The sequence below is a fragment of the Quercus robur genome, chromosome 5, assembly GCF_932294415.1.
Source record: "Quercus robur chromosome 5, dhQueRobu3.1, whole genome shotgun sequence".
In the NCBI taxonomy this organism is placed as follows: Eukaryota; Viridiplantae; Streptophyta; class Magnoliopsida; order Fagales; family Fagaceae; genus Quercus; species Quercus robur.
In genome coordinates, this window is record NC_065538.1 from 53,438,446 (window position 1) to 53,455,353 (window position 16,908).

General features: G+C 36.6%; 1 pseudogene; it reads right to left on the reverse strand.

Annotated features, from left to right (window-relative positions):
• Positions 1-11,362: 11,362 nt before the first annotated feature.
• Positions 11,363-16,482, reverse strand: LOC126726329 (probable leucine-rich repeat receptor-like serine/threonine-protein kinase At3g14840; annotated as a pseudogene).
• Between the last annotated feature and the right edge of the window lie 426 nt (positions 16,483-16,908).

Here is a 16,908-nt window from a genome sequence, read left to right on the forward strand (position 1 = left end):
ATTATCTATACAATTAGGTGGGAGATATCAGAAAATGCATGCATGCCCTTGTAGGGTTGGGGACCCTTAGGACTTTTAGGTGGGTTCTAATGCACAAGCGGTTCTAGAACCGTTTCTCCTAGGGTTTCTCAATGTTATGCAAGCAAGTAAGGATCATACCTTTATTGGAGAATTGCTACCCTACAAACAAAATGCTTAAGGACATGCTCCTATCATTTTCAAAAATTGGCTTTGCACCCTAGATCGAGTATTTATCATGGTGAGTTTCTACTATGATGCAAAATCAATGCACAAGATTGGAACTTTCATGATATGCTTGTCAATGCGGGATGGACCCTTCCTTGGATTATAGGTTTGTACAAAATTTGCTTGAATATTTGGCTTGGTTTTGATCATTCACAAGCTCTGAAAGTGGTCCAATGTTTGCCTCATGTGGAGGCGCAAATTTTGTTCTATTCATAGGTAGTGCACATTTGGCATTGCTTAAAAAGCCAGTTTTTTTTACTATTCAGCTTATTTTTGCCACTATTTATGGGTCTCATTACATTTTTTTGCACTATTCATAAGCCCCCTTGTACTATTTCAGCTACTTTTTAGCTTAATCTACTATATTTTCAGCAAAAACAATTCAGTTTTAGCTAAATAAGCTGTTCCCATAGTAGGTTGTTATTGGTTGTTATGAGTGGACAAAAAAGTAATTTAAGTTGTGGATTTAAATTAAAATCAATAACAACTCACCACCTATTATTTGTTGTAAAAATGTTATGGACATAGCACCTCTTTTTATTTATTTATTACTTTTAAAAATGGGTTACCTAGATTTATAAAGTCAAGTGGTTCAACAATTGAACCATGCTGAAATTTGGCTTAATCCAAATGTTAACGAAGTTTGGTTAGTGTTTGGGTAAACTTATTTTTATTGACAAATTTATGCAACTCCATCTTTAAGAAAAATTGAGGTTCCAAAAAAGAGATATTTAACAAAAATAATCAAATCAACTAAAAAATAAGTTTAGCCAAACGCATTAGATCGGTTCAGTGACTCAGTTGTTCAAACGGTCTAACCAATCATTAGAGAATAAAAGATATATATAGAATGGAGAAATGTTTTAACTTTTAACTTTAAGAGTATAGGCCAACATGTAGGTGAAGAAGTGTTATGGAAATATGTGATGTGTTGTTTAAACAACAAAAACTGTTAACAACACAACCAAACAAGCCCTTATGGGACATCAAAAGAGTACTTTTTTTTGGGGGGGGGGGGGGGGGGGAAGATCAAAAGAGTACTTAATTGTATATCTAGCTATTTCTCAAAATCAATATATATATATATATATATTGTAAGGGTGGAACTTGGACTGCAGCCCAAAAGTGGTAAGGATGGTGGCCCAATAAGCCCTCCACAATAGATTTGTTAGAGAATGGGTTGGATATTGATCACTTGGTAAGTTAAAGTTAATCAAAATGAGATATGAAGCAAATGAAATAACTAGGACAGCAAAATATGAGGAAAAAAGTTACTCGGTCAAACTCGAGGAGGATCAATTTCATAGAGCTTTCTCTTTTTCCTAATACAAGTCTTTTAGTTCTTGGTTACATTGTTCTTTTTTCTCTCTCTTCTTCACATATGGATCTTAATTTTTCTTTTATATCTCAACACAAATCATCTCAGTCTTACACTTGGAAGACTGAGATTGCGTTCCTAGGACTTTTGTCTCATCTGGAACCTCCTAGTAAGCTTTTACCCTGCAACGTTAGCTGTGCCACCACTGTTCATGGTTATTTCCTCATTAATGCGGCCAAGGGAGTAGCTATGTTGTATTTAATGCGGAGGGGATGGCTTCTACACCCTTCTTCCTTCTCGTATTTCGTGTTGAGTCGGCTCTTTTCCCTTTTATATATTTTAACTTCATGCGCCTCCCACAGCTAATACTCGTCCCTGAGTTCAGCTAATACTTGTCCCCAAGGTCCGAGGTATATCCTTGGAAATAGTCTTGGCAGCCTATTTAAATTTGATTAGGGATTCTCGACCTCACACACACACACACACACACACACACACATATATATATATCAAAAGAGTTTTTTTTTTTTTTTTAATGAGAAACTTGTAAATTTATTAGGAAGAAGACAAATTCAGTACATCATGAGCAACAGCTGACTCAATCAGTGATAAATTTTTCTCTATCGATGTTACATAATTATCAATATTATCTATTTCTTTGGCAAATTTTGCTAATAAATGTGCAGGTTTATTGTCTTGTCACTTTACATGGAAGATTTGAATTGATCTAAAATCCTTAAACTTGTGATCTACACCAACCGAAACATTGGAGACAGTCATAGGAGGAGTACATAAACCTAGAAAAGTGTCAGACACTATCTTGGAATCACTTTCAAACCCAAAGATTGAAGAAGTTTCATGCTCATTACTGTTACGACCCTTCCATCATGGTCACGGATCACTACTCCAACCTTCGACCCCCAATTTGAGTAAAAACAGCACCCAGCGTGCACTTAAAAAAAAAAAAAAAATAGTGACCTAAGTTTCACTTGGTGTAATCTTTAATAATCCTAAGGAATCTTGAGAGTATTCCAGATAATTTTCGTATTTGGTTACAAACTTACAGTAAGCTTAAAGAAATCCATGTCTTATAAATTTTTTTTAAAAAAATCCATATGTGATATGCCTACCAGATTGTAAATTTCAAAATTTTCACCAAACATCACTAGCGGGGACATGTATTCCCTATATGTGGGTATTCATATTCCTATAACTAAGATAATTTCTATTTTCTTTTTAACCTCAATTTAATATCTTTTAACTAACTAACTAACGCGAATAGAGATTATTCTTTTAAATTGTAAACGTAAATATTAATTAAATAAAATTATTTAATACTAATTAAATCAAGATTAATTTGATACATTAAATACATATTTTGATGAATAATACTTTTTTTTTTTTTTTTTTTTTGAGAATGAAACATACTACTTTTATTCATCAACTAAGGCTGGAATCAGCTTGAACAAGGTGGCGAATGTCTTGTGGTACATCTTCCATCCAGACAGTTAAACTAGGCCTACTAATAGCACTTCTGGCCAGAGCATGAGCTACAGTGTTCCCTTCACAGCGTACATGAGAAAAATTAACAGAATGAAAAGAGTTGGACAAAAGTTTGACATCCTATATCAGGTGGCCATGAAGGGCCAGTGAAGGACCCGGGTCCTGAAGTTCTCTGCAAATGGATTCTGAATCTCCCTCAAAGACAGCGTTGGTGATGTCGAGCTCTAAAGCAAATTCCACGGCTTTCCTAACAGCTAATGCTTCGACTTGAGCCACTGTTGTTGGGAGTGGCAATTGTTGCGACATTGACGCCCGTACTGCTCCTTCTTCATCTCTGATGACGATGCCGATTCCAACTTTGTCTTGCTGTGAAAAAATGGCTCCGTCGTAGTTTACTTTGTAGATGCCATGATCCAATGTCTTCCATCTCGTGTGATTCCTGTGTTGGAGCTTCCCTATGGAAGTATGAAGTAGTTGAAACTCTGTTTTGCGATCTTTTGACAGAGTATGAATCTGGTCCAACGGACAAGCTGCTTCCTTGGAACGAATCTTGTTCCTCCGGTTCCATACACTCCAGCTTGTGACTGCCAAGAGCACTGTGTCTAACTGATCTGCAAAAGCTCGCTTGAAAATGTCCTTAACGCTGCTGCCTTCCATCTCTGCTATCCATCTCCATTGAGGTTCCATGTTCCACATAACCTGCACATCAGAACAAAAGAAAAGTGCATGTGAGCAGTCTTCGATCTTCTCCTTGCAGGTTTCGTACTGATCATCCTGTGTAATCTTCCTGCGGCACAGATTCCTTTTGACAGGCAATGCTTCTCTGCTGGCTCTCCATGTAAATTTTTTTATCTTACTAGGGACCTCCATACCCCAAACTTTCTTCCAAAAAACTGTATCATGAGTTGAGCTTTGAAACTTCTCTGAGTTCTCATGTAAGAATCGGTAACCCGATTTTACTGAGTAGTGACCCGAGGGAGTGAAAGGCCAGATGAGTTGGTCCGGTTGGTTAGTGGAGCTAAGTGGAATGCTCTTGATGATCTCTGCTTCCTGAGCATTGAACACATGGTCAATAACCTCATTCCTCCAGCTTCTTGTTACCGGGTTTATTAATACTCCCACACATGAATTTTCCTGCCCAAATAGGACTGGGGTTGATATTTTGGTTGATGTTTTTGAGGGCAACCAATTATCACCCCAAATCCTTATTTGCTTTCCATCCCCCACCCTCCATTGAGCTCCCTTCAAAATTACTTCCCGACCTTTAAAAATACTTTTCCATGCATATGAAGCCAAGGATGAATCCTTAGCTTCTAGGATAGTACTTCTGGGAAAAAAATCTGGCCTTAAAAACTCTGTAGAACAAAGAATTATCATCCTATAGCAGTCTCCAATCTAACTTAGCAAGCATCGCCTCATTAAACATTGTTAGGTCTTTAAAACCCATTCCCCCTTGATCTTTGTGTTGACACATGTCATCCCACTTTACCCAGTGAACCTTCCTCCTATCTCCTCTTTGACCCCACCAAAATTTCCTTACAAGCGACTCAATTTTGTGACATAGAGTGATGGGTAGTTTGAAGCAACTCATCGTATAAGTGGGTATTGCCTGGATGACCGATTTGATTAGGACTTCCCTTCCTACTTGAGATAAAAGCTTGCCTTCCCAACCTTGTAATCTTTTCCAGACCTTTTGTTTTAGATGATCAAAGCTTGCTCTTTTGTTTCTACCTACCATAGCTGGTAAGCCCAAATATTCTTCATATTGTTTCAACTCTGTTACTCCAAGGATATCCATAATCTGTCTTTGCATGTCGCCAGGCGTAGACTTGCTAAAGAAAAGGGCAGTTTTGTCTCTATTTAATTTCTAGCCCGACACCTCCTTATAAGAAGACAAGATATCCATTACTTTTTGGCAATCATGGATGGTAGACCTACAAAACAAGAGACTGTCGTCTGCAAAAAAACAGGTGGGTTAGTTTGGGCCATTACGACAAATAGAAACACCTTAGATGTCACCTCTATCAGCCACTTTTTGGATCATCCGGTGTAAACCTTCTGAACAGAGCAAGAATAGGTAGGGTGACAGAGGATCGCCCTGGTGAATACCACGGCTCGGCCTTATATCTCCATAAGGTTCCCTGTTAATCAACAGAGAATATGTACCTGAGGAAATACACTCCATGATTAAAGCCACCCACCGGTCATTAAAACCCATCTGGATCATCACTGCTTTCAAAAAAGACCACTCAACTCGATCATATGCCTTGCTCATGTTAAGTTTGAGTGCCATGAACCCCGTATTACCAAAGTTGTGATTCTTCATGTAGTGTAATGTTTCAAAAGCAACTAGGATGTTATCTGTAATAAGACGACCTTTCAGGAAGGCACTCTGGTGTTCTGATATAATCTTAGGGAGTACTCTCTTCAATCTGTTGGCAAGAACCTTAGAAAAAATTTTGTAAAGCACATTGCAGAGACTAATGGGTCTATACTCGGTAACCCTTTCAAGACTTTTATTTTTAGGAATCAGAGTGATAAATGTGTGATTTAAAGACTCAGGCAAACTACTAGAATTTAAAAAACACAATATATCATGAATTACATCACTGCTTACCAATTCCCAAAAATTCTGATAAAACAATGGAGGCATCCCGTCTGACCCGGGTGCTTTGAGTGGCGCCATCTGTTTCAATGCCAATTCAACTTCCCAAGCCTGGAATTCACTAGTCAAAATTTTGTTCATGTCCTCTGTAACAATTTGGGGAATGGTATCCAAGTCTGCCATTGCAATTGTTGGATTGGAGGACGAAAATAATTGTTGGAAGTAAGCAAGAAAAGTGGTTGAAATCTGGTCCGGATTGGTACACCAATTGCTTGCTTGGTCTTTGATCCCAGTAATAAGGTTCCTACGTCTCCTCTGTGTTGCACAACTATGGAAGAAGTGGATGTTTCGATCTCCGTCCTTCAAATACATGGTGCGTGACCTCTGGCGCCACATTTGTTCTTCTTTGTCCATAAAGGAGTTGATTTCTTTTTTTAAAACAACAAGTCTGGCCGAGCTTCCACCAAGGAGTACCATGTTCTCAATCCGACTTAGCTCCTTTCTTTTTTTCTCCAATTCTCTCCTAATGTTGCCAAAACAGTCACGGCTCCATCTTGTGAGTGCTTTTCCATAGTTTTCCACTTTCCGGATCATCCTTGTGTTTCCATCATCTTCGTACCTAGCATGCCAAACTCCTTCCACCGTTTCTCCGCACCCCTTGTCGCCTAGCCACATTTCTTCAAACCTAAACAGTTTTTTCTTTGGTGAACAATCCAATTCCGACCGCTCTATCCACAGAAACTTGTGATCGGAGGTTGTGCTGTCCACGTGATGAACCCTTGTACCAGAATATTTTGCAAGCCATTCGTAGGAAGCCAAGGCTCTGTCAAGCCTCTCCCATATAGAAACTCCATTCCTGTAATGTTTACTCCAGGTGAAAGAAGAACCCTTGAAGCCTAGATCGACAAACCCACATTCGTCCAAAACATCACGGAATAACTGCATCTGACCGAGTGGTCGTATCCGTCCTCCAAGCTTCTCTGATTGCTTCACAATCTCATTAAAGTCCCCGGCGCACATCCAAGGTAATGAATTCTGTTGAGTTAGGCAACGAAGAAGATCCCATGACTCATGTTGTTTGTGTGTCTCGGGCTCACCGTAGAAGCCGGTAAACCACCAAGCTGCCTCTGAGTTTTTGTTGATGACCATATCAATATGGTTCAAAGAAGATGATAATATGTCAACAGAAATATCATTCTTCCAGTAAGCCACCAAGCCTCCACCTCTATTTATCCTCTGTACAACAAATTTCTTGTCAAAACGAATCTGGTCTTTCACGTACTCTAGCCTTGCTTCGTCTGCCAGTGTTTCGGCTAAAAACACGACAGCGGGAGCTTTTGCTTGCACCAAATCCGCAAGCTTTTGAACTGCGAGTTGGTTCCCAAGCCCCCTGCAGTTCCAAACTATGCAACTCATTGCGTTTGGCAGGGCTGAAAAGCAGCCTCCGCCATTATCTGAAAGTTTTCCTTCTCCACGTGTGAAACCACAATTTTCTTACATGGTAACTCACTGGGATCAACAACCATATTATTGGGACACTTCAAACCAATGGACACTTCTTGAGTGTGAGTTGTACCCACGGATTCACGTACAAGACGTTTCCACTTGGTCTGGGATGGGTTTTCTACATGCATGGGAGCATGGTGAGAGTTTGTCATGTCATGAAGAGCAAATGCATGAGTTTTGATTAGTTGACTCATTTTTGGTGGGGTCGGTGACGTGTCTTGAGTGGGTGCCAGTTCAGACATTATATTACCTATATTAAAATTCTGAACATTTTCCTTATGGATAGCATCAATCTCGGTCATTCCAGAATTGAGAGGATCCTCATAAAACCCGAGTTCTTTGTCTATTTCCCTCAATTTCTGCGTAAAAGATTCTCCCTTATTTCCGTAATCCCGTGCAACAGGGCATTTATTGCTATTCATGGGCGCTGGATTAGGAGATTTTGGAGCTTGGAAATCCGCATAATCAGCGCTCATGTTGGACGTTGCCATATTGGACTCTGGCATCGTCTCAATCGTCGGACCTGGTCTTGACTCCCTCCACCGTCGAGTAGATATGTTTTCTACCCTGTCCTCATAGAACCCAGAGACCCTGACAACACTTTTCCTTGACAGACCTGTCTGAGTTGCTCTGATCCAAGAGCCAAATTGCTGATCCTCTGCTTTGAAAGTGCCCTTGCTTTGGATCCAGATATCACAATCCCTGTCACCATGGTCAAAACAGCCACACCAATAACATATGTTAGGTAAGCGTTCATACCTGAAACTTACCCAAGTTTTTCCGCCTTCCTCAAAGGTGACTACCCTCCCACGGCAGAGTGGTTGATAGACATCCATTGTTACCCGAACTCTAACATAATTTCCACCCTCACTGTTTGAAGCTTTTGTTGATTTATCCACCCGACCTATCGCCTCACATATGTCTTCAGCCACTGATTTGCTTCTATAACCAATTGGGATGTTGTGTACTTGCACCCAGAAGGTCACCTTATCAAATTTTAAGTCGTCTAGGGGAGTTTGTCTTTCATACCTCTCCAGGACCACCAAGTTTTTGTCAAAACTCCAAGGTTTGCTAGAGAGTATACGATCAACATCCTCCTTATTATCAAAAACAAAAAGAACCTTGTGGGATCCTTCCTTGCTCACCGTAAACCCATTGTCTGCCCTACAAAGCGGCTTGAAGGTCTTTGCTATCGCCTCCATGTTCAGTGCCCACTTAGTGAAAAACTGTGCCGCTATGATATACTCTTTCGAACACCTGTCTTTCTTGAAACATAGATCATCTCCTTCCATTTCGGAAAGAGATAAGCAATTCCAATGCCGTGTGAGATCTTCCATAATTGTACTAAAAAAGAAAAGAATGAGGGAGAAAGAAGAGAAGAGAAACAGAGGGAGAGAAGAAGAAGAGAAGAGACAAAAAGGAAAAATGAGCAAAATATGAGCAAAATATACTACAAAATATTTTGGAAGTCTTGATAGAAACGAAAAGGAAAAATGAGCAAAATATACTACAAAATATTTACAATATGATGTGACAATAGCTATGATTAATGAACTTCAACAACCTAATTAATGAATGTTTAAATTATTTTTTTGTGATTGGTGACATATCAATTTGTAAGTTTATAGTAAAATTTGTGGTCTCATTAGCATCACTAATTAAAAAAAAAAGTAAACAACTATATATATATATAATTTTATAAAATTTTAAGCATTTTACTATAGAGGACAAGGCCTTTTTCCCTTGGGGGGTAAAAATTTTTTAGTGGTTGGGGCCTTGGGCCGGCCTTAGCCTTATCAAATCTGTAGATTTTTTATTGAACCTCTTTACTTCTCCCCCTACATGTGTCTTTCATTTTTTTTTTTTTTCTATATGGTTTGTAGTTTTGTTTGTTTGCTCCTGATTCCCTCTTTCTTTTTCTTTTTCCTTTTTTAATTATAAACTTTTTTTAAATTAGTGAATATCGGTTTATAATTATATATATGGGACGTTAGCGTGGTAGGACTTAAGAGCATCAAAATCCAAAAGCTATAAAAGAAAATGGGTCTTGAATTCTAGCCGTGATAATGAGAGCAATTGTAGATGAGAGAATTGTTGTAGAGTGGCATCAGTCAAAACTTATATTTGGGCGATGCCCAACTTTCGGTCATTGCTACTGCATGGGTCCATATCGAAAGTCTAGTCTTTCTTTCCCAATTGTGAACCTATTACATGAAGCACTTCTAAATTGGGCTTCTGTATTGGGCCTAGTGGTAATCAAACTAGCTATTTAAAATGGTTGGTTAATGGGATTATGGGCTCACCATTACATTTATGGGCCTATTTAGAGACTTTTATACAAGGTTTTGGAGTCCATAACAAAACTGAAATATAATAAAAATGAATGATATATTCCTGGCCAAAATGGCCCAATACCATGTTTTTTTGAAATTTTTAGCAACAGAGCACTGTTTCGGAAATAATTTGGAATCTACCACTTTTTGTGGTACTCGAGCTTGGTGAGCTCGAGTACCATCTTTTCATTGGTCAACATCTTCTCAAAAAAAAAAAAAAAACTGTTGCCCGAAAACGTCACTATAGGGCTTAAAAACGCCACTATATGGCCCCTTGAACCTGGTATGGGGACTTATAAAAAAATTTTGCAGGAAAACGCCGCTATAGGGCCCGAAAACGTCACTATAGGGCTTAAAAACGCCACTATAGGGCCCCTTGAACCTGGTATGGGGACTTATAAAAAAATTTTGCAGGAAAACGCCGCTATAGGGACCGAAAACGTCACTATAGGGTTTAAAAAACGCCACTATAGGGCCCCTTGAACTGGTATGGGGACTTATAAAAAAATTTTGCAGGAAAACGCCGCTATAGGGCCCGAAAACGTCACTATAGGGCTTAAAAACGCCACTATAGGACTCCTTGAATATAGGGCGACAGTGGAATGGAAAAATGTGGTACTCGAGCTCACCAAGCTCGAGTACCACAAAAAGTGGTAGATCCCAAATTATTTCCGAAACAGTACTCTGTTGCTAAAAATTTCAAAAAAACATGGTATTGGGCCATTTTGGCCTATATTCCTTTTCTAATGTGTTGGGGAGTCTATAAACAATGCCAGCTCAATAAAGTCTGAGGTTTAAATTGATAAATTTTAGTAGAGACTGTTATGTTTAAATATTAATTAAATACGTTTATTTATTACTAATCAAACCAATATTAATTTTGACGGATTAATACTAAAGTATTAACGAAAAAAATATTAATTTCTATTAGAGAAATACATTATGTTAAGAATATGTAGTCTACCACTGCATACCCTTGGTGTGATGGTCATTCCACAAGTATAAGTGCTTGTGGGGTGTGGGGGGGCGAGGGTCGGGGTTCAAGTCTCCAAAAGGGAGGTTCACACACATATACACTCATATATATACTTAAATTAGGTTAGAATAGAAATTCTATTTTGTATCCAAAAAAAAGAATATGTAGTCTTGAATGGTAATTCTTAGCAAAACTTAATAGTTAGAAAAGAATAATTAACTAACACTAGTCATCCTGACAAAATGAGAATACATTAATGGAACAATTAAAAAAAAAAAAAAGATAGTATGAAATCATCAAGTTGAGGTATCAATTCACAATTTTGAAGTTTTTTGAGATATTTACATAATCTTCAGTATTTTTTCCGAAGAGAAGACAAATTCAAAACTAACAATGTCGTGAATTAAACCATCCACAACACTTACAGCAAGAATGATTTAGGAAGAAAAGAGTGTGTGATTGCTTGACAAAATTCATAAGCCACTTTATGCATATCTATGTACATTGCAATTTTTCATGATATTGCAGACTCTCTTCTTAAGTTTTTGGTGATACAATTTGTATATCACATTAATTAAGTGTTAATGGAGGATCCTAAGAAATCTAACAGATACAAAACGAATGGCTATTCTCATTCTTATGATCCAAGGAAATGAAACATACACAAAATCAGGAGATATTTGAAACATAAATCTAGTAACGCATTAAAGGGAAGGAAGTAACAAAATAGGGAGACTTTTTAGAAGCTCTAGACTTTTTTTTTTTTTTCATGAACAGTTGTAGACTACCCCGTCCATGGGCTTCTAAATAATTGAGTGCGCCCTTGGCATAGCCATATCTCACAATCAACCAAATCCCAAAGCAAAGTTGTCATGATGGAATTAAAATCACACTGCTCATTCTTTTAAATTTTATCATTAACCATAACTGGAGATAAGTAGCATTCACCTCATATTACTGAGAGTCGAGATTAATTGAATAGAGATCATGGGTAGATGTAGAAGAAGAGCCAATCCATGTTGCATTTGATGACTGAAGGAGGCTCTGACTATCACCTGAGCTAGCTCATAGGGTCTGACACTGGCCTCAAAAGGATTCAAACCTCACATCATTAGCATAATACTTGCTTCCATGGTCAATTCTTGAACAAGTGTTCGTCCTTCAAGCATGCTCACTACAGCAGTCATGGTGGGCCTAAGTGCCGATGATGGATTAATGCATAATAAAGCTACTTTAATCATTATAATTGCCTCTTCTTTACTGCACTCAGACCCCAATTTTGGATCCACCAGCTCCATCAATTTCCCTTTTTGTTGTAAAACAATGGTCTGAAGTGAAAAAAATAAGAGTTTTGGAAGTGAATGAGAACCAAAAAGAAGAAGAAAAATTTTAACTCCCCTCAGTGGGCTACCAATTTAAATGATGAAAAAAAAATAATAATAACAAAATAGCTTTTAAGAAAAAAAATTGAAATATTGATAAAGCAATTCATTAACAACATTTTCTGTAGTTTCATCCTTTCCACATATTTACCAATTGCAATTCTTTTCTAGTGGTGAAAATCATTTTAACAAGACATTAAGATATCATCCGCATATCACTTTAATTTCAATGAAGACATGTTAGTTATGCAACATGAACATTGAACATGCAAGCAAAAATATGCTACTTATTTGGCCAAACTCTTGCCTCCCATAGTCAAACAATTTTCAACTGAAATATGTTTTCATGAGGCTTGAGCCTAGGGTGACATAAAGTAGGTTGACCTAGTCAAATGGAGAAGTTACAAAAAAAGCAAACTTTACCTAGGTTCAATAATGTGCTTTAGCCACAAGTTTCAAAAGAATATGAGAATGATGTAACATACCCAATCTAGAAGACAAACATAGTTATCATTAGATCTATATTTCATGTTGTTCTTCCAAGAAATAATTTCCAATGCAACAACTCCAAAACTGTAAACATCTGCTTTATAGGTTAAAAACCTCCATAATGCATATTCTGGTGCCATATAGCATCTGCAAAACATATGTTAAGTTAATATATGATAATTGGTTTGCTAATATGATCGTATGAACTTCTAAATCAACAAGTGCAATATTTGTCAAGTTTCCAAGCACCAATTTATCCAATTTATGGTTATGCATGCAATCATGCAATTAACAAAGCCACCATAATTGAGTTTAACTTCATTGTACTACAAATTATGACAAGAAAGTAAAAGCAACAGTAACAAGTAAATTAAAATAGAACAATTATATTTTCTAAACTTGGTAAATTAGATCAAAGTGCTTGAGTTACATGGACCAGGTGCCATGCAATTGAGCAAACAACAAAGATCTTATATCCGAGTATGCAATAGAAAGGTTGTATTTGGTGCACAAGGTTCCCACTTTTGTGAGGTTTGGGAGAGATGGTTGATAGGGAGCTTTCCTCCCCATTTTGGAAAATGATTTCTAGAAAAGAGTATACAATAAATAGTCTAATTTTTAAATTTTAAAAAAAAATCAAGACATTTCCCAGTCATTTATTATGTTGATATAGGTTGTTCTTTGATAATTGGGAAGATTCCCCAAAAGAAATGTACGTCGTTAAGATTTGAGCTTACTTAAGAAATGTTGTAACTGGGTCAGCATGTAAAAAAAAAAAAAGGAATGTTGTAAAATGGTTTTTCCTTCTACAAGAAACTTGACATGAATTTATATTACGTGAGTAATGTGGTAAAAAAAAATATTCAACACTATATATTAAAGGGTGTCACTTTGTCTTATAGATAAAAAAGCATGAACCCTATTTGATCAATGTGAAACCATGCTACAAAGAGTTTCTATGAGCATGGTTATGAATCACATGTAGATACCAAACACATACAAATTAGAGTGTCAAATGTACTTTGGCCAATACTTATCTCATAGTACTTTACAAACTTGTCTATGTGCAAAGACTTCATTGAAATAATTACTACCATATTTTGTGCAGCAACACAGCACTAGAGACCATAAGATCAATATCTATTCATATGAACTCATAATCAAGATTTGCAGGGGTGATGAAACAAAAAAGAATAGGAAAAAAAACTCAAAAGATAGTAAATAGAAAGCAACAAAAAGGAAGGTAGCTCACATGGTTCCAGCAATTCCGGTGCTGATGTGGGTATTCTCCTCTTCATAAAGCTTGGCCAAACCAAAGTCAGAGATCTTAGGGTTAAGGTCACCATCAAGTAATATATTAGTAGATTTGATGTCTCTATGAACAAATTTTAGTATTGATTCCTCATGTAAAAAAGCTAGACCTCTTGCTATGCCAACACATATTTTTTGCGTTGCAAGCCAATCCAATATTAATCGGCCACTTGTAGGACCTAAAATTGATGTTTAGAACCCAATCAATAAAATTCATCAAAAGCATTTTCTCCTCATTCTTCTATTATGAACATAAAATGCATTGTAGGTAATAAACATTAGCTTACCAAACAAGGCACATGCAAGGCTATTGTTTTCCATATACTCATATACCAACAATAATTGTTCCCTTTCAATACAACATCCAAACAATCTAACAAGATTCGGATGTTGTAAACCAGATACTATGCCTATATCATACAAATTCATAACTTCCTTGCTTTGATTTTGAAGAAAGTTACTTAACTGCAATTGTAGTACCATCTAATAGTATACCCTGCATTAGGAATTGAGAAATATATATTTTCAGGTATATATTTCATAATATATGTCTACAAATCTCAAGGATCAGGAGAAGAATAAAAGGCAAAAGATGACACACACACACACTCTATAATAGATAAATAGTTGTTAGATACCTTGTAAACTAATCCAAAACCACCTTCCCCAATCTTATTTGTAGCATTGAAGTTATTAGTGGCAGCTTTTATTTGTCTATATGTAAAAAACCAGTTTATAGGTCTAACCCTTTTAACTTTGTCAAAGGCATCAAGGTAGACGTTAGGTTGCATCTTATAGTATAACAAGACAAATTTTTAACCAAATAGATGCATGCCTCTTGAGTAGTTAGGTATCTTCTTAAAGAATGAGAAGACAAGCAAAAGCCATTAGAAGGCACTAAGCAGTTGATCACACAGAAGCTTTGAGAGAGAGAGAGAGAGAGAGAGAGAGAGAGAGAGAGAGAGAGAGAGAGAGAGAGAGAGAGAGAGAGAGAGAGAGGAGAGAGAGAGAGAGAGAGAGAGAGAGAGAGAGAGAGAGAGAGAGAGAGAGAGAGAGAGAGAGAGAGAGAGAGAGAGAGGGTTCAAATATATGAAATGGAACTCAAACCCAAGTTGTCACAACATCTTGTCTTTTGTTTCTTTTCATACTTTTGCACAAAAAGTATATTAGGAGTGAAAAACTAAATAAATATCCAAGATATTTTGCAAATAATTAGACATTCACTCAACTACAGTTAGCATAAGTCATCCATTTTATGCAGATTTTACAAAATAGCAGTGATATGAGTTTTTTGCATGGTTACATAAGCTCAATTATCACCATTATTAGAACTAAATCACTCCAATCATCATGCATCATCCCAAGATAAGTCATGTGCTCATAATCCAGCAGTCATTCAGTTGCTTTGCATGGTGTACTTCTGAATGCTGATTCATCTATGGAAGTAGATAGAAAAATAGAATAAAATATTGAACTGCAACCGTTTATGGGCCCTTGGAAAATTTTTCTTCACATTGTTCCAACTTCCCACCATAGTTGGAGAAAATGAATATTGTCATTCATAATTTATATATCAAGATTTCACAATTGATTATCTTTTTCCCTTGATATCCTCCCTCCCATACAACCCTTCCACCAAAGAATGCCTAAAATCATAAAAATGAGGAGTAGCACCGAAAGTAGAGCTCCAACCACAATCTTGCGATCAATAGGGGGACTACGATCTACAGAAAAAGAAACATAGCTAAGAACAATGATTAAAATTTTGCATTCTGAAATATATGTAGCACAATACAGAAAATAAAAGGCAAGATTGCAATATATGGCTGAAAGACAAACTAGTGGGGAATGGCAGTAAAAAGAAGATGATAAAATGTTTGGATGATTTCCATCTAAATGCACTATAAGCTTGTTTTTAGTCTTTCTTTTCAAATTTTAACTGTAGATAATTATGTGGCTCCGCTTCCACCAAATTGCTACGATTACATTGTATGTCAATCAAATCCAAGCATGAAAGAAGCTGGACAACAATAAGATTATCAAACCCCGATACATTTATCAAATTCCACAAAGATAGCTGACACAAGCGGACCATAGATCCCCTTCTTTGGGGCAGCTATTGTCCCTTTCCCGGCCCAATGAAACCGAATCATCAAAACTTTATTTGTAACAACAGCTGTAAAATTTTTAATAACTGCTTTATCAAGCCCTTGTGCTTCATTTTCAATATTAAAATCTTTCAATGCCAGTTTTTCCTATAGCAAATTATCAATCAAATCCTCTACTATAACCTATAGAGAAAAATAAATGTGACGGATTACCTAGATATACACATAAAATATCCGCCTCCCAAGACTGTAAGAAGATATAGTGCTTCTGAATACTATCTCTGCAAAGTGAAGTTTCACGGTATAATTTCCATTCACTAGGCAGCGGGCATAATATGTGATTGAAAGAGGAGATAGTCATGCACTTGTGTATAGTTGGGAATTTTCCATTGTAAGTATGGATACATTATTTGCTAAATAGTCATTTGGGGTAATGTCAATATCCCAAAAATGACTATTGTTACTGAATCCCCCAATTAGGTTTCATATGAAAATATGTCACCAGACCAGCTGTGTCTTCATCCCCTTCATATTTTATGCGTCCAAAAGTGGTTTCTTTCCCACCACAATTTATATGCAATGAATACCAATCTACATAGAAGCAGCACCACATTAATGACAATCAAATACAGGCAAACACAATAGAACAAAAATAAAATTTCCATCATCTTGTGAATTCATTTTTGTTGCTGTCTTGTGCAAGATGGATTATCTAACCAAGTTCTTCTTTTTTTTTTTTTTTTTTTTTTTTACATTTTAGAAATAAAGTACCAAAAGAGGAGGCCCCAACAAGATAACTGGAGCATATACCTCATAATTTGATATGAATATATATATATATATATATATAATTACCTTGTGAACATGGAGAGTCAACCAAGCACTCAAGAAGTTCTCTTAATTAGTGCAGTAGATAAATTGTGTCAGTTATCCAAAATCAAAGTGATAAATGAAAAAAAAAAAAAAAAAAAAATTTATCCTTAAAATTTCATAAGTTTGAAGCTTACAAGTTGTCTATACCAGAAGAGCTTTTGAACAAATTTCTGATGCATTAGAAAATAAAAAAAAAAAAAAAAAAAAAAAAAACCACTTAGTTTTGGAAAACTGGAAAGGTTCTAAAGATAGCAAGTG